Source organism: Dermacentor andersoni, chromosome 3 (assembly GCF_023375885.2).
Source record: "Dermacentor andersoni chromosome 3, qqDerAnde1_hic_scaffold, whole genome shotgun sequence".
Classification (NCBI taxonomy): Eukaryota; Metazoa; Arthropoda; class Arachnida; order Ixodida; family Ixodidae; genus Dermacentor; species Dermacentor andersoni.
This window is the reverse complement of record NC_092816.1, coordinates 134,440,768-134,464,592: the sequence shown is the minus strand read 5'-3', so window position 1 is coordinate 134,464,592 and position 23,825 is coordinate 134,440,768. Positions and strand designations below refer to the sequence as shown.

The 23,825-nt window shown below is 43.8% G+C and overlaps 1 long non-coding RNA gene across 1 annotated transcript; it reads right to left on the bottom strand.

Moving 5' to 3' along the window:
* Positions 1 to 1,955: 1,955 nt before the first annotated feature.
* On the bottom strand, positions 1,956 to 18,658 carry LOC129383215 (uncharacterized). Its single transcript, XR_011893081.1, has 5 exons — positions 18,552 to 18,658; positions 15,245 to 15,312; positions 10,022 to 10,068; positions 6,145 to 6,196; positions 1,956 to 2,138 (listed from the first exon to the last, which is right to left on the bottom strand). It is a non-coding gene; the product is annotated as an uncharacterized lncRNA (long non-coding RNA).
* Positions 18,659 to 23,825: the final 5,167 nt, after the last annotated feature.

Genomic DNA, 23,825 nt, shown 5'->3' with positions numbered 1-23,825 from the left:
TTTAAGCGTTTTGGGATTGAGAAATAATTGCTGTTGCACTTTTCCCGATAGCTCCTAAACAAACGTGTTTGATGGTTAGCTCACTTTGTGGTCGCAGGAATAACTTTATCAATTATCGCTGTACGAACAGCTACCTTATTTTTACCTAGCACTGTAACACTGTGACAGAAAGGCAGGGAGCTATGCCACTTGATTTCATAGCAAGGTACGGTAATAGTATTGCAATATAGTTCTCGGCTCAATTAGGGTATCTAGCAGCGATGTGAGCGTGGCCACCACCGCCCTGGCCCAAAGATTGCGCTTGGTAACCTCTGCTTCAGGGTGCATGCATCCTATCTGCGTCGCATCGTGTAGCTCTATAATCAGTATTTAATTCTGGAGCCCAGCATAACTTCGAGCAAGATGCTACGGCCCACTATAGGTAGCAGGTAAGGGTGAACAGCCAGATGCTTAAAACTCCATTGATAACGAGTTATGTGCAGAGTAAGTTATCGTCTCCACGTAAAACCGAAATGCCTAATACATTCATTCGCAAAACTTTGCGTGTGAACTTCATTAATAATTTTAGAGGCCATCTTGTAAGTTGCAAAAATCAATTCCATGTCACTTCTTAAGGCTCATCAATTTGGAAATGATTTTGAGACTACCACAAGCTTTGAGATAAACACAATCAGACTTCTGCCCACTTGCGCGGCTGTTCCAGCAACTTCAATTAGCAACATGCTTCCTTATCTTTAGTGACGCATAAATTGAATGTGAACACCGACGCATTTCGGTGCACAGTTTGGGAACGGATTTTTAGAAAGTTTTTCGAGCCTCAAAATTCTTTTGAAATCTAATGCCTCTTACTTGCCGGCTGCAATTCGTAAATTTTATTCCTTAGTAACATTACTAGGAAATTGTGCCCAACTTTCAAACTATGTGTCTCGATTTCTTGGTGAAGTAATGGCTGCCGCTAAGAGCAGTCTAGCTTCATGGGCACAGTCCCGCTATCTACCGTAGCTACATTTTTTAAATTTCATTTACGATAAACAACAAGCACTTTGTTGTGGAAACAATGTGCGTATTAACAAACCGGGTCGGAGTGTTTGGTAAAAACAATTTCCTCCCAATAGCAAGATGAAACATTAAATTATTAGCTCGTGAAAAGAAAATAAAATCTTTTGAGTTGTCGCCGAGCCTCCTTCGTGGATACGGATCAACGTACATGAAGAGAACGTTCAGCGGGATGTATGTAGCTGGCTACTACATGACGCACCTGAGTTCGTGATTATATATACCCTACGGCGTGGCACGGGCGACCTGTCTTCTTTGGCGTTAAGGGTAGGGCGGAATATTTGCTTGAGATGAAATACGGAGACTATCTCCATTGAGCGGAATGCGAAGTACCAGCTGACCACTCACCCTCTCTAACGTGTCCGCATACTTCAACTCATGCTGTGAGAAATGTTGCGAGCCTCACTCCAAGTTTCTATACTATTTAGACTATAAAGGCTCTAATCCGCCTTTAACATTACAGGTGGGCGCAAAGTTACCAGGTGAGTGCCGGAATACAGATATATCAGAAAACGCGACAGACAGAGAGCAGTGTCAGCAAGAGCGAATAAGACGCATGAAATACAAAATAGCACGTAAGTTACGTAACACATTATTGTAATTTGAAAGAATACTTCATCTTACAACCGAATATCTGAATACAGTCTGTTCAAAACTAAACAGGCAGAACAGTTCATATCTCAGCAGACGCTGGAAGAAACACTGCATCATGTTCTAACACAAGGTTATCGGTCTAATGCGCTAGTTGTGGCAAGTTCTAGATCAGTGGCCGTAAAGCATTTTCATAGTCATTTTCATTTGTGTTTATAGAAATTCGTTCGCTACTGCTCCTACTAACCTTCTAATTGCGGACAAAATCCTGAAGCTGATCTGAGAAAGCACATGAGAAAGCAGCCGAGTTTTTTCTTCATCTGATAGTTTTATTGGTCGTTTATGAAGAGAAAATAATATTCAGTGAACCGGCAGGCTTGATGAACATCCTCGCCCTCTGCAGGTACGTCCTAGTTTTCCTCTTCTCCTTGGCGGGAATCGTGGAGAAGGATGGTCTTCAAAGGATCTGCCTTCTTTTTGGTCGTCTTTGGCTGGAAAAATATTTTCAGATATGTGCAAGCTTGCTTTTTTTCTTTTAAGGAAACATTTTGCTGTCCACTTGCAGCTCAAACTTAGCTCAGTCAGAGCATTAGTTCATTTCCTTATAAGCAGGGCAACATATTTGCATATGTTTCTTGCCTTAATTTTCGGTTTGCCAGTGTGCTGCAGGAATGTGGTTATAAATGTGAATTATGCATATATAAAGAGAGAGTTGCCAGAGTCAACAAACTCTAGAGGGGACCTTTCCTTAGTAGAAACCAGAAAGCCTCAATACATTCTGCAATTTTACATGAATACAAAGAAACAAAGAGTATTTTTAATGTCACGAGCTAACACACAAAAATAACACATTTTTATAACACAAAACAATTGTCAAGAACACTATTCTATGGCCTAATGCATGAAGTAAAAACATTACGAATGTATATATTTGAAGCTGTAAAAGTTAGCTGGTGCCTCAATATGCATTGCTTCTAATTGTAATGAAAAGGGCGGCACTCCATCGCTCATTTACTGTAGTGTGCAATATTTTTCGTTATATAGAGTCAGTAAGCATGAACAATTAAACAGTGATTTGACCATTTGATGCTGACATCAATTTGCGCGTCGTGCCTGTTAGCTTCACTCGCGTTGACATAAAAAATAAATTATTCGTGGTTTAGTTAAGTACTTTTACAGCAGGCGCACTCAGTTCACACTGAATTGCTATCGATGGGACCTGCAATAATCTGAAGATTATGTGCTTATGCCTAGCATTCTTCGTTCCATCGTTCTTTGTGCGGTCCTTAACTTGTTCTCAAGCTTCTTTGTCAGTCTCCAAGTCTCTGCCCCATATGTCAGCACCGGTAAAATGCATTGATTGTATGCCTTTATTTTCAATGATAACGGTAAACGTCCAGTCAGGAGCTCACGATGTCTGCCGTATGAGATCCAACCCATTTTTATTCTTCTGTGAGTTTCCTTCTGATGGTCAGGGTTCCTTGTGATAGTTGGCCTAGGTAACCGTATTCCTTCACAGACTAGAGGCTGACTTAAAATCCTGAACTCTTGTTCCCTTGCTCGGATATTCAACCTTAGCTTTGCCTTCTGCATATGAATTTTCAACCCCACTCTAACTCTCTCCCTGTTAACGTCCTCAATCATTTGTTGTAACTCGTCTGCAGTGTTGCTGAATAGAACAATGTCATCGGCCAGCCGAAGGTTGCTGAGGTATTTGCCGTCGATCTTTACTCCTAAATCTTCCCAGTTTAATAGCTTGAATACTTCTTCCAAGGACGCAGTGAATAGCAGTGGAGAGATTGTGTCTCCTTCTCTGACCACTTTCTTTATAGGTATCTGCCTACTTTTCTTGTCTAGAGTTAAGGCGGCTGTGGAATCTCTTTAGATATCTTCCGGACATTTTACGTAAGTGGTCTGTACTCCTTGATTACGCAATGTCTCTATGACTGCTGCTCTATGACTGCTATGAATGCCTCTATCTCTACTGAATCAAATGCTTTTTCGTAATCTATGAGAGCCATATAGAGAGGCTCATTCTACTCTGTGGATTGCTCAATAACCTGATTAATGACATGAATGTGATCTATTGTTGAGTACCCGTTCCTGAAGCCAGTCTGTTCCCTTGGTTGACTAAACTCCAGTGTTGCCCTTATTCTATTGGAGATTATTTTGGTAAATATTTTATATAATACTCGGAGTAAGGTAATGGGCCTGTAATTGTTCACTTGTTTGTCTCCCTTCTTATGGATTAGTATAATGTTTGCATTCTTACAGTTTTCTGCGACCTTTGCAGTTGATAGACACTTCGTATAGAGAGCCTCCAGTGTTTCTAGCATTATGCCTCGTCCATCTTTGATTAAATCGACTGTTATTCCATCTTCTCCTGCCCGTTTCCCACGTTTCATGTCGTACAAGGCCCTTCTGACCCCATCGCTAGTTATAGGAGTTTCTGTGTCCTGTTCATTATTGTTTCGAATGGAGTACTCCTGAGTCCTCTGGGTACTGCACAGGTCAGTATAGAATTCTTCCGCTGCTTATATTATACCTTCGAGATTGCTGATGAGATTACCCTGCTTATCTTTCAGTGCATACATCTTGGTTTGTCCTATGCCAAGTTTCCTTCTCACTGATTTCAGGCTGCGTCCATTTTTTACGGCTTCTTCAGTCTTTCTCACGTTATAATTTCGAACATCATTTATTTTCGCCTTGTTGATCAGTTTAGACAGTATCGCGAATTGTATCTTATCTCTTGAGTCGGACGCTTTCATTCTTTGTCCTTTCTTTATTAGGTCATTTGATACTTAGGAGGGCTTGCCTACTGGTTGCCTTTGTGCCTTGCCTCCCCCTTCGATTTCTTCTTTTGAGTATTGTCTATCAGTAGCATTGACTGATCCCCAGTTGTACTCCACGTAATAAATAGCACAGCCAGATTATTTTCTTCCTTTGCTCACAACTTACTCGAGTTTCTATTGAGTGTACTCCATCAGTTGCACTAACTGATCCCCGGTTAGGTGTTCTACACAGACAATAGTAGACCAGGTCGTCTTGTTCATTCGCTCACAACCCACCTTGGTTTAGTCCCAAAAACATGAATAAAATTTCCCTGTCTGTCGCCTATTACGCGGTCTTCAATTTCGTAGATATCACAGTGCACTTCTGCTTGCCAGGCTATACGTCGTCCAAAATGGAAGTAAATTATCGCTATAGTTCGGAGATTCTCAATAGCAACATGAGTTATCTTATCCGCGATAAGATATACATATATATATATATATATATATATATATATATATATATAGAGAGAGAGAGAGAGAGAGAGAGAGAGGCCTCGTAAAGCACCTAGATTAACGCTTTGCACTTCCCTCACATGAAGCGCAAGTGGCTCAACGCGTTGTTCGCAATCTACATCTGACTCTAAAAGGCTCACAATAAAATATGCATACGTAATCTTCGTGCGGCCTAATGCGCTTGTATGTGTATTCTGATTCCACCACAATTCTGACTCGCCGTCGTTTCACTCTGCATGAGCGGAATACATCATTGCGACACCGGTTTGACACTTTCCCGACGCGATCAAGTGCTCTCTATACGCTGGCTTTTGCCTGTTGCCTCTGAATTCACCATTTTTCATTGCTCACGAGAAGTGACGGACGCGAGAAACGCGCGTAGCCACGTAGCAAAGCACCGTGCAGACGACGGAACGGTTCATCGTACTCATCTAGGCTCATATTCGATAAAATTGTTATAACCCACTCGAGGACTAAGAAAGGCAAGCTACTAGCCCTGTGGGGCTTTCGTCTGGCGTGATTTGTCCCGGTCTCGTGAAATGTAGGCGTTTTCCATTCAGCGTATGTTTCTCTCCAACTACCCCGGTCATGTACTAATTGTTTGTGTTCATATAGGAGGTTGTGGTCAAGTACTGCACCAGGGTGGCCAATCCTGCTCTGGTGAGGGAGTGCGCTACCGGTTCTGGTCACCGGGATCAGGCCACACTCCAGGCCTGTTTATGCAATTTTATCAACACGCGGATTTTTTTTTTAATCCGGTGGAAAATTGCGCGGCACCGGGATTCGAACCACGGACCTCTTGCACGCGAGGCGGGTGTTCCGTAGGAGTTCCGTAGGGTGTTCCGTGGCGAACCACGGACCTCTACGCCACCGCTGCACCACTGCTAGAGAAGTATGGGAGAGGCCTTTGCCCTGCAGTGGGCATAACCAGGCTGATGATGTATGTTTCTCTGCCAATCTCGGCTCAATATAGTGACCTTGTGGCACATCAGAATTTAGCCAGAAATTTTAAGACATGGCGGCCTCGTAGCATATTTGCCGTCAGCTGACGGGCCTCCCATGTCGGAACCCCTTGCTGTTGATCCTTGATCGAGAAAAGGCCTTCCTAAGTGTCAAGGGGAATTCGAAGGCGGAATAAAAGTGGGAGGAAGGAAGAAGGCTCTTCATTTATAATACGCTGGCATCAGGAAGGGCAAATAGTCTTTTGTACCTGGATGTTGAGGGGCACTCATGACCGTCTCGTCTACCCTGGCTGCAGGATTCTGGAAAAATACGTTTAAAATGCCACAAATTTAGGAGCTTTTGTGATAGTGTGCGCCGTAGCAAAGAATCATGGTTTATGCACCAGAAACTAAACACTTTTATGTTAAAAACACCTAATTAGTAGCGCTGTCAGGCCTAAACAGATTGATGTTCATTTGGTAATACGTGTTACTCACCCACAAAGACATTCGCCGCCGCTCTTGGAATAAAATTGGTAGCGACAAATCTTAAGAATTTTCGATAAAATAAAGTCAAAGCCATTTCCCAATTTGGTTATCTTTTGCGCTATTTTTTTTCAGCCTTTCACTCAAACATGGGCGCTATAACGTAAAGTATTCCAAAGTTTACTATTCCAATTGTGCAATCAGCCCTCCGCGATTGGTCAAAAACTTTCTTGAACCGCCCCCACTTCGCCTGTCTGCCACGCGGCGTCACGAAAACCGGGATAGCTCCCAATCTGACACGTCGTGTACACACTGATTATGCATGATTCCACCGAACAAAAGAAAAATAATTATTTCTGATTCGACGCATTTTCGCAAATTAAGTTAATTTCAATATAAAGTTCATTTCAAAATAGACTTCATTTCACCTCATCTCACGCCTTTTCGCCATTAACCCCCTTCTAATGGTGAAAAGGTTTCAGCCTGCAAACACTTCACCTGTCTGTCACTCGACGTCAAAAAACCGCGAAAACTCATTGCGTCAAAGTGACGCGTACGCGTTAAAGATGCATTAATATGCCGAACAAAACTGTTTTTTTTTTCTTTTTGTCTGAATAGCCAGTGACTGTCCCGTTCCGAAAGAAATAGAAAATTGCTGCCGCCGATCGCTCAGGCACTGGCTCCTCACACTTGCCGGACAGCATGTGTTTATTTGTGTATGACAAAACGTTTTGCGTGGCCATGTGACGTTAACGAGCCCTTTCGGCACGTATTCGACATCACTCTGCCAGCTCTTCTTTGCTGAGGATCCGTTTTAGCGGCATTTCTAACTCTTCGTTTCACGCCACCTCGATTTTAGATAAGCCACCGCGAGCTTAGTAAGGCAAAGCGGACCAATCGCAGATGCTGGCATCTCCTTCTTCATCCGTTATCTTTTTTCAATGCGCTGGCTCAGCCTCATCCAAGCCCTCTCCACTTGAGTGTGCTCCTCGCCTCTTGTCAGCCAATTATATTAGAAGAACCGCTCAACGTAGGCGATGTTATTTGTTTTGAAAGCGAACAAAAGTGACCTCCTATGAACGAGGAGAGTTTCATTGGGCTGTTCAGACAACGCTGCGGGTCACCGCCCGATGCTTGCGTTGGCGGTTACGTAAATTTCACGTCAGGAGATTGGAATAAAAACTCATAGGAATAGGTTTATGCCATACGGCCTTATATCAAGTATCTTCTCAAGTGATTTCTATTGTTTGATTCTCTATTCATTTGCTATAGTTTCATCAGAACATTCAAGAATACCAAACCACCCGGCCTAGGAACGATTCTATGGCAAATGTTCTCTAAATTCACAATAAGGGCAGCCATCATTAGCACCTATAAGTCCCGCCTGAGAGTGGTTCGAATTTATGCACGTGCGATGGAAAAAAGACTGGAATAAATTCTTTCAAAACATAGCTCAAGATCAGCTTACTACGGAGGTCAACACAGTGCAATACATAGTTTGCTGCTGCGATGAACTGGTCGTGCAGGATAGGACGACAATGAAGTAGGTGAATTCGTGGCAAACTCGCATTTTTACGGGGAAATGGCAATTACAAGTAAGAAAAGGTGACGAAATCATGATCTTTGTTACGAGAACTCAAGCTGTTTGCTATTGTTGAGCCATTGATTCAGTGCGTCTCTCTTTCATTTATTTCGGCAAAAAATTAATAGAGCTTGCGATGAGAAGCATGAGATGATGAAAGCACTAACATTTATAAATAGGTTATTAGAAAGTATCGTATTTACTCGCGTATAACCCACCCCTCCGTATAACCCGCACCCCTAAATTTGAACACCACCAAAAAAGAACCTCGCGTATAACCCGCACATTTACCTAAAAAAAGAACGCTAGTAACATACAACTACACAATGAGTGATCATTTCGTTTAAAGAACATTTATTCAGACTACCACCACCACGTCACTGGTTATCCGATTCTCAATCGTCGCCGCTCTCACTGCTGCCATCCGAGGCTGCATCGCCACTCTCAAAGACGTAGTCGTTCTCGGAACCATCCAAGGTGTTACTGAAGGCACATTTTTTAAAGCTTTTACGCACCAAGTCGGCCGGTATCACTCTCCACGCATCCACGATCTACAGGCACAGCTATGGAATATCGGGCCTTCGCACGCGTCCCGTCGGTGTGAGGGCGTAAAAGCCGTCGGCCATCCAATGGGCATACAGCCGCTTCACGTGTGCCTTGAACGGCTTGTTCAGGCACACGTCGAGTGGCTGCAGCATGGACGTCATGCCGCCAGGTATTATAACGAGGTCGCTGCCGGTCTCGGTGAGGCGAGCCCTCACCGCATCAGTGCAGTGGCCTCGGAAGGAATCCAGTACGAGCATCGACTGGCGTGCAGCAAGGCACCTGGTCTTCGTTCCCAGATAACTCGAAGCCAGTCACCGACTAGGCCACTGTTCATCCAGGAATTTTCTTCCGCACGCACAACGATTCCTGGGGGACACTGGGGTGCTAGGTTACGTCTTGCGTTCGAAAATGACATACGGGCGCACTTTCGTGCCGCCAGCCAAAGCACGTAACATGACTGCGCAGCGCAGCTTAGCATTTCCGCCGGTCAGCACGCCGACTGATTTGGAACCCTTTTTTTCCATGATCACGTCCATCGGCATCTCAAAGTACACAGGTGTCTGATCAGCATTTCCCACCTGAGACAGCAAATAGCTTTGCTCCTTTCGAAGTGCGATGACATATCGTTGAAAGTTCAACAATCATTCCTCGTAGGCATCAGGAAGCCGCTGGCACATGGTTGTTCGCCGCCGCATAGAAAATCCAAGTCTTCACATGAAGCGCTGAGCCATCCACGGCTTGCACGAAACTCGCGTGGAATCTTCATTTCCCGGGCCAACTTCAGGGATTCCATTTGCGCCATCTCAGTCGAAACAGCGTGGCCACGAATTCTCTGCTCCTCAATGAACTTGGCAAGCTGCGTCTCGAGGTGGTGGTACTCGCCAAAGTTCGGACCACGACACGCTTGCCTGTCCCGGTTCGTTGTTTTAAGACTCTCTTTTTTCTTCCTCCAGTCGCGAATGCACGACTCGACGACGTCATGCTGTCTCGCAGCAGCTCTGTTGACGATTTCTTGGGCAGTGGCTATAATCTTTAGCTTCTCTTTCGCTGTGAAAGACTGCCGCCGAGTCGCACTCATGACGCCCAAACAAAGCAGGCAAGCAGTGCACACTGGGGTGTAGTACACGAAACAGCGCCTGACACTAGGCTCAACAACGCTGGTTGAAAAAAACGTGTCCAATGGCGTGGGGAAGAATAAACGGACTATGAATGCGGATTTTGCTATGCCTTTCGTTGGCCCCTCATCGGCTTGACAAGGGTCGATGACGATGGGGATGGCGGTTGAAAGGGGGAGGCCGCGCGCACTACCGTAAAGCCGACCCCCCCCCCCCCCCCCCAAGAAAAAAAGAAAAAATGCGAAGGTAGCTCGCACCCCCACTTTTTAAACGTGTTCTTTCACATTTTGCTGCGGGTTATACGCGAATAAATACGGTAAGTACAGATTGAAATGTTAATGGAAATTATATATATTTTAATTAAATGACGATATTGCCTAAGGCCCTGCGTTGCACAATATTGTTCGAAAAACTTACCATTACGCCGTCATGGTTGATTTCTGTATCCTCTTCATAGAATGATGCTGAAGTGCAGAATGACTTTAGCCGGTGATGCTTAAATCACCGTCACAATATCAATAATCAAAGAGCTTATAAAACGACAATGTTAGCTTGTTTATAGGGTATACTGTTTAGCCGTTGTATTAGCGCTACAGTTTTGTTTTGAAGTACGGCGTCAAGTGGTGATACATTGCTCTAAATGACCCACAATTTTAACAGAATGCTTTACAGGACAGTTTAATCAGTGGCCATAAGATATGTGGCCTATAGGGCCTTCACCTGTAACTTTTCTTTCCTGGAAATATCCAAGACGAGTTCATTTGAGATATATTTATTCTGAAGAATGTCCTCTTCAACTGCTTCACGCACTTTGTTTACTGTAACGCTGTGTCACTCTTTAAGACATATCGGTCCTGTTTTTTGAAGCTTGAACGAAAGCTTAGCGAGAGATCTGGAGCAACGTAGTCACTTCAGGGATGGTTCACATATTCCTCAGACATCATTGACATGCTGTTAACAAAAACAGTCCTCCCGATGTGTGGAAAACAGTGCAGTAGCGCTGTTGTTTTTTGTTTATTTTAGCCAGCTAACGAAAATTGACGCAATATGACGACTTTAAGGAAGCACTAACTCCGTGAGTCGATATTATGGCTAATGAAAATTCAAAAGTAGAGACTGTAATACACAGGCAAATCACTAAACGAATTCCTTGTTTCCGAAAACTGGTACAATTTCATCTTTATTTCTCCCAATGTTTTCAAGTTACTTAACGTGCTCATTTTAGGATACACTGTTCAAAGAGCACCATTCCTGGTGACATTCCCTGGAGCATACACTAGAAGATCAACATCGATGTCGAAGAGAAGCATTAGTTATTCAGAAAGAAGTACCAGAATTTAGCAGTGCAAAAATGTAGGCTCGATTCGGTTCATGGTTATTGTTTTGAACTGATGCGAGAAGTACAGAAAGTATATCGCCTTAGCCGCTAGAGGAGGAAAACTACACTGTTGTATTTACACAAATCATCCGCCCTAGAGGAAAACTGTTAAGGAAAACTTTTCAGTACAGTGAATGGAACAGAAAGAACAGGTGAACCCTTCCCTATATTCTGTAACCTTGCTTTAGCACCTATGGATGCCTACATCATCTGTCCGCGCAAATACATGGCACTGAAGAAGAATACAATCATTTTCAAGAAGAAAGCTATTACACGGTCCTCCGATAGTTTCACTAAATGAAGGATACAAAACAACAGCGATTACAAGCTTTCCTTTGTCTTGAGAAGGGTAAAGTTTTGCTTATCTATAGCTGGCTTTTAGTTTTCTTGACCTATATACAATGCACACAAGAACTCGTAATGAGCCCTGTCACATGAGTAGGCGTACGTGCAATCCTTTACAATCTGACACATGGGTGATTTCGGAAACAAGGCTTCAGTTACCATTCGCTTAAAGCAACGGCTTACTTGCATCACCACGCAGAGGCTGCAGTTACAACTGCACTACTAGATTTGCATTATCGGCGAGCGAGTAAAACTGCACTGTTGGATTTACACAAATCATCCGCCCTAGAGGAAAACTGCACCAATGCAATTACTGCCATTATATAGAGTACAATTGAATTGCTGCAGTACTTTGTTAATGCTTAAGAAGTGACAAGCTCACTTACTCTACGGCAGATGGCCTATAAGTACTCTAATATGCAGCCGTACGTGTGAAAACCTGATTGAGGTACAGTTTACGCGTTTTGGACACTTTTTATTAGCATGAGAAAAAATGTAGCAGATTAAGCAAATTATGTAACAACTTTCAGTTGGACCAGTAGTGTTCGTTCTTTTTGTTATCAATCGTCGTGACATTACATAAATGTTTTTCTAGTTTTTATTACTCGTGCCGAGCATTTGATATTGGAGCTGGTATCTTGTTTGATTGTCCAAAACGATTCCTACTTCAAAGGCACTGTAAAGTACGTGATGCCCCGTGGAACGGGCTATAAAATATAGCATTGGAAAATTCCACGTTTGAATCAACATAACGAGAAAAACGTTTTTAAGTGAAATACTAAAACAAGCATACCTAAGAGAACATGAGTGTCAATATGGAGTAATAAGTAGATAAATAAATGCTAATAAACCGCATATTCGCAATTGCGAGCTCGATATCTTTTCTATAGCAGGTAGCTTGCTCCAGTGTAATTACTAAGATATCTTTTACACCCCCAGCATGCTTCAGTTAGCGAAAGCTAAGGGATTAGAAAGCACAGAAAGGCTCGAAAATATTGGATAACTAAGGCTCTCTTCGTAGGAGCAAAACAAAAAAAAACTTGGTGTTCTCCGATTTTCTCAAAACAAGAAGTTTCCAGATATCAGCTGAGTAAAGGAAGTTTCGTCATATACTAAACACAGATCTAAAGAAAGCAAAGTCATTCTTTTACAGAAACAAGTTATCGCACATAGGGAACTACCCTAAGCAGATATGGAAAGAAATTAAAGCTCTCATAGGTAACAAAACTAACACAACACCTCTTGAAATGCTGATAAACAGTTTTCTTCGTACTGGAGTTGCATTAGCAAACAAATTTAATGCACATTTCCTGGAGGCGGGCAAATATACAGCCTCAAATATTCTCCCAAATAATACCTCCCTTATGTCATACGTGCACACATCAAATTCTGACTCGATATTTCTGACACCAACAAGAGAAGCAGAAATTACAACCATTATTGGTTCTCTAAGAAATACCTGTGCTCCTGAGGATGATCACCTTTCACCATTGCTAATTAAGCATTCTATTGGATGCTTCATAGGCCCGTTGACTTACATACTTAATCAGATGTTGGTTACTGGAGTGTTCCCGAATTAGTAGTAGCTCTTGTTACTGTTGTTTTCGAAGGCGGAAAGAAAACAGAATTCGGCAATTGCCAGCCAATGTTAGTTCTGTAGGATTGTCTATGGTTGCTGAAAAATAATTTACACGCGTCTTTTTGGTTTCTTTTCCTCCATGAATGTGATAAGTTATCATCAATACGACCTTTAAACCGGCAAATCGACTGAGACCACATAATGTTATATAAAAATGTCTTAATTTAGAACATTCGAATGAAACTTTTTACTATTGGTATCTTCCTTGACCTCAGCAAAGCGTTTAATTCGGTCCAACATGTTATTCTACAAAGAAAATAAGTTTACAGAATTCATGGCATCGCTAAAGACCTAATGCAAAGCTGCCTGACTGGAAGACAACAGTACACAAGGCTGCATAGCAACACTTGGTCTGACCGTGGAACATTAAAATATGGCGTACCCCACGGATTCGTAATAGGACCTCTCCTGTTCACTACGTGTATAAATGACTTCGTAAACATTTCTTCAACTTCGAACGTTATCTTATACGCTGATGATACTAACGTCTTCTTTTCTGGCTCAGACCTAAAGGAACTTGAGCATCAAGCGGATATGTGGCTTGACAGGCTTGGCTGATTATAAATCAATTGACATTAAATTTTAAAAAAGCAATTTCATACTATTACATGCAAAAAGAATAAAGCAATAAAGCGCCACCCCAAGATCCATTTTGATTATTCAAAAATCGTACGCAATAGTAGTTGCAAGTTTCTGGGTGTACACTTCCGCAACGATATGAGCTGGACTGATCACGTCACTCATGTCAAAATGAAAATGGCTCGACCCATAATTGTTATAAGTCGCATTAACCATCTTCTTCCATATTCCGTAGAAAAGCAGCTACTCTTTTCTTTTGTTCATTCGCACTTCACATACTGCAACTTAGGTTCGGGCATGGGTAATAAGACCGATGAAAAAAAAAATTATAATCATGAAACAAAAGAAGCATTTAAGCTATTCACGATAAGGCCAGGTAGCCATAATAACTTATTCTTCTGTTTTTCACGTAATGCGTCTTAGTGAGTACTATAAATTTAAACTAAAAGGTCTTATCTATCATCGTATCAAACAAGATTTTCTTTCATTCAGCAATACGTACCTCAGCCGTGATATTCACTATAACTTACAAAAGATCTCACTTGTTTCGATTAGAGCGAGGACAAATTATGGCAATCAATCACTGCATCAGCAAGCAATAGAAATATGTAATAGTTTTCATTTTGTAGTGGAAATCGCACAATTGAGCATATCTGTATACCATATTCAAAAGAAAGTAAGATTACTTTTCTACACAGTTTGAAGCGTTTTTGTGTAGGTGCGTGTGTGTTCTCCCCGCTGTCCTTGTGTTTTTTTTTTTTTTTTTGTACATGTGCTCGTATCCTACCAACTACGATGTCTACCTCTGTTTGCTTAAGTGTATTTCATTACACTCCATATGCACCGTTATGCACATGGTTTAGTCTTACTTGGCATTTAGCTTGAAGTGTTTATCTTTTTATTTGCTTATGTTTATTGATCATATTGTTAACATAAGATGGAATTGTTCATATGTTATTATTTATTTCTTTATTTTAACAATACTGTAGGCCTTAGCACAGGCCCAACCAGGAAGTGAATTGTGAAATACACATGAGCATGGAAAAACAGGGAAAAAAAGAAAAATATAGAAAACAAAAGAAAACTGCCATACAACAACACTGGTATTCATCACAAGACACTTTCTTTGTTTCTCATGAATCAAGGAATAACAAAAGGTGCTCAAAACAGTTGCAATATTAGTCGTATTACATTTATTGCGAAGGTTTGCATGTAATTGGCAAATGTTTTTGATTAATTTATGTATGCGATGCATTTGAACTGAGCTGTTATTGAACGTTTCTTTGCCGACCCCACTGCTGACTCGTTTTTTTTACGAACCTGGATCTAGCCCTAGTTAGGAAACATGCTCTGTTTGTTTCCTTTGGGCTCATCTTGTTGGCATGATACATTGTTATAAATGTATGCATGTCAGAATAAACAGTATTTACTATTTATTCTTTTGGAACTCCTATCAGCGTTAGGCTGTCCCGGAAGTGTCGTCGGTGGCATTTTTTTCAGCTACTAAATATCAAAGAATACTCAGCATTCTGTTTCTGTTAAGATTGTAACCCCGATAAAAAAATTTCAGTAAAGTAACAAAATAAAATACTTGAAATCGCCTTTATCCGTACGAATTCCTCTAATAATCAGCGAAAAGCACTTCTAAGTGTGAGTGCAAACAATATGAAACTTTAATACGATATGATGCCGTACTTACCTAGCGTGAGCGCAGCGAAAGTAAACAGTAGAAGGCATGTCAAGCATCCTCGCATCATACTGCCCATACTGCACAAAAAGCAGACAGGAGAATCATCACTGAATTATATATCTTGCCCGGAAAATGCGTTGTCTGTTTTGCGCTTTCACAGAATGTACTACTGACAAAAGATAATCTGTCCTGCATATGGAGCTGTGCCAAATAACTATATATACAAATGAAATAGGCAGTAAAGTGATATCTCTAAGGAAAGATAAGTGAGCGGGGTAGCAAGGACAACGTGCTGCCCATCGAAGACAAATCCCCCACTACCCCATGACGCGTGGAGTGCTCTAGCAGTTGAGCTATGGTGACGGTGCCATCTCCTTCCTCACTCGTTGTCATTGATGCGCGGGTATCAGAAATTTATCTCATGAAGTGGTGGAGAAGGTGACGGATGTAAAACATCCATTAGGTTACAGTCGTCATGTAGTAGGCTATCGTATGTCACATAAATGACCAGTATACGCCCGTGTGCTGCTTCAAGAGAGATCGACGCTGCCAAAGTCGAAACACCCTCTGTGAAATGTAAGAACAGAATAACAAGAACCAATCGACTAAATGTCTAGCAAGAACCACGCTAATTGTGCTGAAAATGATGCTAAGGAATAAATTGAGTGAGTCACTATGTAGCTTATATAGATACGCTGGAAAGAGACGACCAACCCTTTGGAAGACGTGTTTACTTAACGTTTGGCCATACCAGGGTTTGTCGAGAGAGAGAGAGAGAAGCGGGGTTTCTTCAAAGTTCAGCGCGCCGGACCCGGCGTAACATACTCAGGAAAGGGACGAAGAACCTTTTGGAAGACGTATTAACGTTTTAGGCTGATGGACCAGCCTTCGTCAGAGTACAGTAACGTACAGTACAGTACAGTAACCCTCGCTACTGTACTCTGACGAAGGCTGGTCCACCAGCCGAAAACGTTAAGCAAATACGTCTTCCAAAAGATTCGTCGCGTCTTTCCTGAGTATGTTACGCCGGGTTCTGCGTGCTGAACTTTGAAAAAAAACCCGCTTATATATATATATATATATATATATATATATATATATATATATATATATATATATATATGTAATATTACTACATTATAAAACCCCGGAACGGCCAAAATTACAATATGCTGCAGCCATACGGGACCGCTTTCACGAAACCCTAATACAATCTGTTGAACTAATCCAAACAACGCAACTACTTTTATTCTTTGGAACTACAACCGCGCTATGAGCCTATCTTCAACGAAATCAAATATCGGCTTCGGCCGCTGGCAACACGTCGCAGGATTTTCCGCCTTTGATTATTTCATAAGCGGGGTCACCACCTACTCTTCATCCGAAATTCACGTCGCGGCAATATTACTTATCTTTCCGTACTGATCATCAGCATAAAGTTAAAATTGGTGCATGTAGCGCGCCATATGTTTTACAGTCGTTTTTGCCACGTACGTCAAAAGACTGGAATGAACTTCCGTCTGATATTGTTTCCATTAACAACAATGAAAATTTTCGAGAAGCACTAGCTAACCCTGTATAATAGCAAACATTTGATCGAACTGCTGTTGGTTGTTTTCTTTTTTAACGTGACTTCTATATGCCGTGTCCTATTACTGCATTTTTCATGCTTTCAGCTAACGTATAATTAGCAAATATTTTGTATAAGCTCATAATACATTTCCTCCCTATTTCTTGTATAACACACACCCATTGCGCATGCAGAGGGCAGGCATATATATTATCGCAACCAAATATAAGTGGGCAATAAAGCAAAGCGGAATGGAAGTAGAAGCCGTGATAACTTGTTGCTACCGGTGGGAGCCAGAACCCCAGCATCCACATGCCGGGTAAGGAGCTATACCAACTGAGCGCCAGCGTCAGTTGTCCGCTTGTCCACTCTCTTCATTATTAGGTGCATACCAGGGGGGGACCCAAATTTAAATCATTTTTAATATTATTTTCGCTATGCCGCGTAGATTCCGAACGAATAATAACTCTCAGAGTATTTTCCTTAAAATAAAATGACTAGTCCCACCGATTTATTGACCGTTCAAAACTGTCCCAATCTCCTGCAAACTCATGCACCTGAATGCTTCCGTCGTTTTCTTCTCTACGCCCTCGCAACCTTGAAACACTTCTTTGTATTGTCTCCTTTCACTTTTGAATGTTGCAAGGGGCCAGATGGGATAGTACAAGGAGGATGCGGTAACATTGTGAAATAATTTTGCGAGAACGTGCTGCGCGTAGGTTCTGTGTTGTGTAGGCGGCAGCGTTGTAATGCGGAAGCCACTCACCTAAGCTCCAGATATTGAGGGGACTTGTCCGAACTACGTAACGTAAATACTTCTACGTAAAAGTGCTGCTGATTTCCGGATTTTGCGATACGAACTTGAAATCAACAACCTCTTTCATATAAAGAGAGTGTCCAACATGGAGCAGAATTTGATGCACAGACGTCGTTCTTTGACATCGTCTACCGTATGAACGACGCAACGGTGACCGCGGATCAAGGAAAACAAACAAACGAGAAATGACGGTGCAGCGAGTCGAAAAAACTTAACACAAAGAACCTGCTTCGCAGTCTGATAGAGACGGCAGTTCAGCACCGTCAGGTAAGACTTCGTAGAGCCACACCTTGGGCAAGAAAATGTGCGACATTGTTAGCAGATCACGGTCAAGCAGGCACAAACTAGAAAAAGGGAGGAGTAGACAACACAACCGCTTCTACGCCTCACTTTGTCCTTGTCTGTGCGTGCTTGACTGTGATCTGCTATGTGTAACCAACTAGCCAAAAAGTCGGTGCTCTTGGGCTTCAATATTGTTAGTAGGCTTTATATAACTGTTGGGCCTTGCACCGACGTTACTCGATTAGTCCGCGTAAGGAAGCGGTTACATTACACTTGAAAATGTTGCGTGCTTACTTGTAGGAAATAATGCGGGCATATTGCAGAAACAGTGTTTACTTTGGTTAGATGTTACCGTTACAGAAGATTAATCCATGGAGAGCAACTCTTACTCAATTCCATTTCTTTTCTTTTTCGATTCGATAACTTGGCCCGGTTCTGAAGCAAATTTCTCCAAAATTATAAAGTTTCCACGATCGGCACACCAGAATACAACTGCGCGAGCAGCAACGTTACGAGCGAGCGCGCAGATAACCTCGTTAACGTTGCTGCGAAGAATTACGTTTTGGCAAAAAGGTTAGGTATCCTGTATCACCGCAGCACAAAGAGAAGGAACAACCCTTGTTCACGTCACCGGCCTGAAAGCTCACCTGATAATGTGGCCGTGAAGGCGCTGCAGCAGTGGCCTCAGAAATGAGTGGCTCGCGTTTCTGTGTGCGTCGCCGGTATAAATACTGGTGCTGCTCGTGCAACCCAATGACATCAGCCGTGAAAATAAGGCGGGAGACCGGAGGCCCCGTTCGGAGGCCAGGAAATTCTAACACGTCCAGCTGTTCCGACCACCTGATGGGCGGGAAAGGCCGGCGCTTTGTAGTCGCCGCCTTATTTGCAGAAAACGTGCTCGCGAGAGCTCCGCCATTAAGGCGAGCTAATAACTATTGGACGTACGCATACTATCTCTTGGCCTCTGTGATTCTCTCGATAAAATGCCGCTGACAGGTGAGCAATGGCTTTTCTCACGCCGAAGCCACATTGACATGCTGCGTTGTTACCCGTTGTCAGCGCGCATGGTTGACTACTGCTGTTCGCCCTGAACATTTACATGTCAACAGGACACGCGTTGCAAGCACATCAGCCTCGACACGAAAGCCCCTCTCGTACTTGTCGAGATATGCGTAATATGAAAGGTCATTATCTTTCTGCTAAGTGTGCTTACGCTGGCCAAGCAGTAGGCGGGCAATCTAAAAACGATGGGTATGACAGACGCCAATTGTGCAAGGCGTAATGTATTTGTTTTTCAATTGAGGTTCGTTCACCGCGATAAAGAAAGACACGAACATACATCTGTAAGAGATTGGAGAAATATGTGTCTTAAAACTTCTTGTGCGCAAACAAACAGGGACGAAGAATAGGAGCAACACAAGGACGAGCGCTCGTCCTTGTGTTGCTCCTACTCTTCATCCCTGTTTGTTTGCGCACAAAAAGTTTTAAGATGAATCTGCTCCAACTGGGCCGACTCGCAGTTATGCTTCAGAAATATGTGGTTGTGAAATTGAGCAATGCCCAACTGCCTTACCAAGACGATAATGTCGACACAAAACACTTGTCCAGCAAAAAAAAAGTTACTACAAGTAGTACTTTTGAAGTTGTAGCACTTCATGTTCTTCACCAAGCTCTGCCGCAAACAGAGAAGGAACAGGCAGAAGACTTCCACCGGTCATTTCAACGAAAACTTCACATGCGTCGAGATAGAAGAATAACCCTAATATTGTTACGTGCTGAGAGACAGAAACAAAGGAACTAATTACAATATATTTACAAGTCAAGCGCAGCCAGAGGCCAGTATGGAAACCAGCTCGTGCCAAAACTCAGATCATCGTCTTCGTCTTTCTTTCCGCCATATCTCTTAAGCGCCTTTTGTATCGTAACCCAACTGCACGGCGGCAAAAGCGCCGTTCCGGTGCCGTCAGATATCGGTGGCAAGCAGAAACTTGTAGAGCTTGAGCCTGGCGACGTGGGCGATATCACTGCTGTTCGGAGCGGAGCACGTTGCGAGGCTGGCTGGAACGATTTCGTAGGTGACACCCGTGACTTGACGAAGCACATGATTTGGGTCATTGTAAGAAGAGAGGAATTTCTCGAAAAAAGCCTACTCGACGGGAAGGTGACCAAAGCAGCACTAACGCATCCAGGTGCACTTCACGGTGACAGACATTGTAGCGACGCTTCAGGTTCTCTTGTGGCACTGACAGGCGAGCGCGTGCAAGTTGTCGAGCATGGTCGGTGCGAGCGACGGCATCACGGGTATATTCGCTTGTCGAGGTCGTAATCAATGGTAACAAGGTTTCTACCGTTAGCGTGGGTTCCCAGCCATGCAAGAGGTAGAACGGGCTATAGTTGACAGTGTCAAGGCGAGAATTATAGGCGAAGGTAATGTAACGTACACCGAAGTCCCCATTGCAGTGATCAGCTGAAACGTATTTCGCCAGCAAATCTCTAAGGGTCCGATTCAATCCCTTGGTTAGGCCGTTGGTTTGGCGGTGGTAGCAGGGGGCAAGATGATGTTGGATAGAACAGATGCGCATGATGTCATCAATCACCTTGGACAAGAAGGTAGGGCCTCGTTCAATGAGCACTTGACATGGACTTCCATGTACCAAGACGACGTCGTGTAGCAGAAAATTTGGCATATCAATTGAGCAGCTGGTTGGAAGAGCACGCGTCATGGCGTATTTGACCACGCAGTTAACAGCGACAGCAACCCACTTGTTCCCCGGTGCAGACGCCGGAAAAGGGCCGAGGAGGTCCAAGCAGAGAAGAGCGAATGGCTCTACCTGGATATTAAGCGGCTGTAGGCAACCAGCGGGAGGCAGCGATGGCTCCTTGCGGCGTTGACATGGCTCGCAAGCTGCGCCGTAACGTCGCACAGAACGTGCAAGAGTGGGCGAGAGAAAGCATCGGCGTACTCGGTCGTAGGTTCGACACCCGCCTAGATGGCCAGTGGTAGAACGGTCGAACTGAGGCGCTTTGGATTGCCGAGAAGGAGATCGGGCCTTCGGCATGAACATTACAACGGTACAAATTACCATCTCGGAGAACGAAGAGGTGTAAGGAAGCGTCGTCGGGTGCGGATTAAAAACAATCGACAAACGCTTTGAGTGAGGCATCATGACGTTGTTCGTTGGTGAATACAGAGGAGCTGTGGCACGGAGAAAACACAAGGAGCATTCTCGATGACAGGAGCGTCAGAGCTGTCGACAGGGCGACGCGACAAACTATCCGCGTCTTGGTCCAGTCGCCGGACTTTTGAATCACAGAGTATAAAAATCTTGGAGCCTCAAAAGCCAGCGACCAAGCTTGCCCGTGGGATCCTTTAGGGAGGAAAGCCAGCAGAGAGCATGATTGTCGGTTACTACGGAAAACGCACCGCCGTAAAGGTAAGGACGGAACCTGGCAACTTCCAAGATAACATTATTCCCCTTCCGTAATAGAATAGTTGTACTTTTATGCTGAGCTGAAGCGGCTGCCATAAGCGATAACGCGCAATCAAGGACACGCAAACGCTGGGCTAGTACAGCACCTACACAATGACCACTGGCGTCGGCACGCAATTCTGCTGGGGCATTAGGGTCGAAGTTGGCGAGGATCGGCGGCGAGGTCAAATGCTTCATGAGACGAGCGAAGACTGCCGATTGAGGAGGCCCCTATGTGAAGGGTACATCTTTCTTTAAAAAGTCAATGAGAGGCTGAGCAACAGCGGCAAAATCTTGGACAAAGCGGCGGAACTAAGAACAGATCCGAAAAAAACTGCGATCGTCTGTGGCTGACTTCGGAACTGGAAAGTTACGGACGGCATGAATTTTGTCTGGGTCAGTTTGTATTCCAGAAGAGCCCACAAGATGGCCCAAAACAACAATTTGGCGGCGGCTGAAACTACATTTCGACGAGTTGTGTTACAGTCTGGCTTTATGAAGAACGTAAAGCATGATTGAGAGACCTTCAACGTGAGTATAAAATGTGTGTGAAAATACAATAACGTCGTCGAAGTAGCACAGGCATGTGGACCATTTGAAACCCTGAAGCAAGGAGCCCATCGTACGCTCAAAAGTGGCCGGGAGGATGAGCAGGAGGAATAAAGAGAGAAGGCAGGGATGTTAACCAGAAATGCGTCTGGTTGGCTACCCTACTCTGGGGTACAGGAAAGAGGGAATACAAAGATAAGATAGAGATAGGTAGAGGAGGGGCAGGAAAAGCCGCGGTTAGCTTGCGCACTCACGCGCTGAGCGAGTCAAAGGTGTTCACATAGGCCAGTCGCCCTCAAGAAAGACAAGAGTGCCTTCATAGCTTTGTGGGCCGACGGGCGATGGGGACAGTCTTCAAGTAGCACCTGCACAGACGATGGCCGATCGTCCAGTCGTCGCAATGCGATAGATAATGCTTGTCTTTTCCACTGGAATCGATGACAATGGCTAAATAAATGTTCGATGTTCTCTTCCACGCTGCAGATGCCTCACGTCGGTGAAGCCCGGGTGGTGGTCGTAGGTGGTGCGAAAGATTCAGTTCTCACAACCTGTTTCGCCTTATATTTGGAGTGTTTCACTATGTTAAAGAGAGCTTGCGTGCCAGGTGACGAGGCTGCCTTACAGCGTCTGTCCTGGAAAGAGGACAGGGGACGCTCGCGTTACATAATCCAAAGGGCATAACTTTCATCTGGAAAAGATCATCGGGTGTTTTAAATGCGGTCTTATCTCTGTCCATATCGTCGACGGCGATCTACCAGTATACATATGGAATGTCGATGGAAAAGTAACTGGCACCGTAGAAACAGCCAAGGGCGTTGTCGATTCCTGGCAACGGATACACGTCATTCTTAGTCACTTTGTTAAGATGGCGGTAGTCCAGGTAGAAGCACCATGTCCCATCCTTCTTCTTAACCAACATTACCGGTGACTCCCACGGGCACGAAGAAGGCTCAGTGTTGTTTATATCGAGAATCATGTTAATCTCAGTTTGAATTACCTGGCCTTCTGACACATGAACTCCATATGGTCTACGGTGAGTAGGAGCAACATTGCCAGTATTAATACGATGCTTGACAGCAAGCGTCTGGCCTAAGGAGCAATTGTCAAAGTAAAATAACATCCCTGTAGGAAAACAAAACACGATAGAGGTCTGTGGCTTGTGCAGGTAAAATGTCCGTCATAGTAATTTTCTGACTCTTCGGATCAGCACAAGAGGCAGACTTAGGAGACCTGGTTGGCTCAGACGGAGCGTCCGGTGAAAAAGCCGCCAAATGATGGTCATATAAAAGCTCAAGTTGGGCGAGCCGGATCCCTTGAGGCACAATCCGCTTTGTTAAACCGAAGTTACCAACAGGGATTCAAGTTTGGTTGGCCGTGGTAGTAAGAACTGTGTGAGATACGGTGACATTAAAATGCAGTGGAATGTCTGGCAGTCGAGTGATGAGATATTCTCTATCAGGAACGGGTGGAGAAGACGACATTTAGATATATGATGGGGATTTGGGTGGCAATCCGATGAAGGTCGTGGGGCTTAAGCGGCGGGGTGTTGCACCATAAGTATCCGAAATAATAGGCAGTTCTAGGCGGAGGGTGCCAGCGGAGCAATCAATAAGAACCAAATGCACCGAGAGGAAACCAAGGCCGAGAATTAGGTCGTGCGATCAATGGACAATCATGGTAAAAAGACAGCATGTGGCGGCCAACGGTGCTGACGCGAGCTGTACACATGCCGGCGACGGGAACAGTACCGTCATCCGCAACTCGAACGACGTGTCTTGATGGAGGTGTAAGGCGCTTTTTAATTCGTCGTCTGAAATAAGCAGTCATAATGGAGAGGTGGGCACCTGTGTTGATCAGCGCAGTGAGAGCAGTGCCTTCAACGTCACCTTCAGGGAGGTTCTG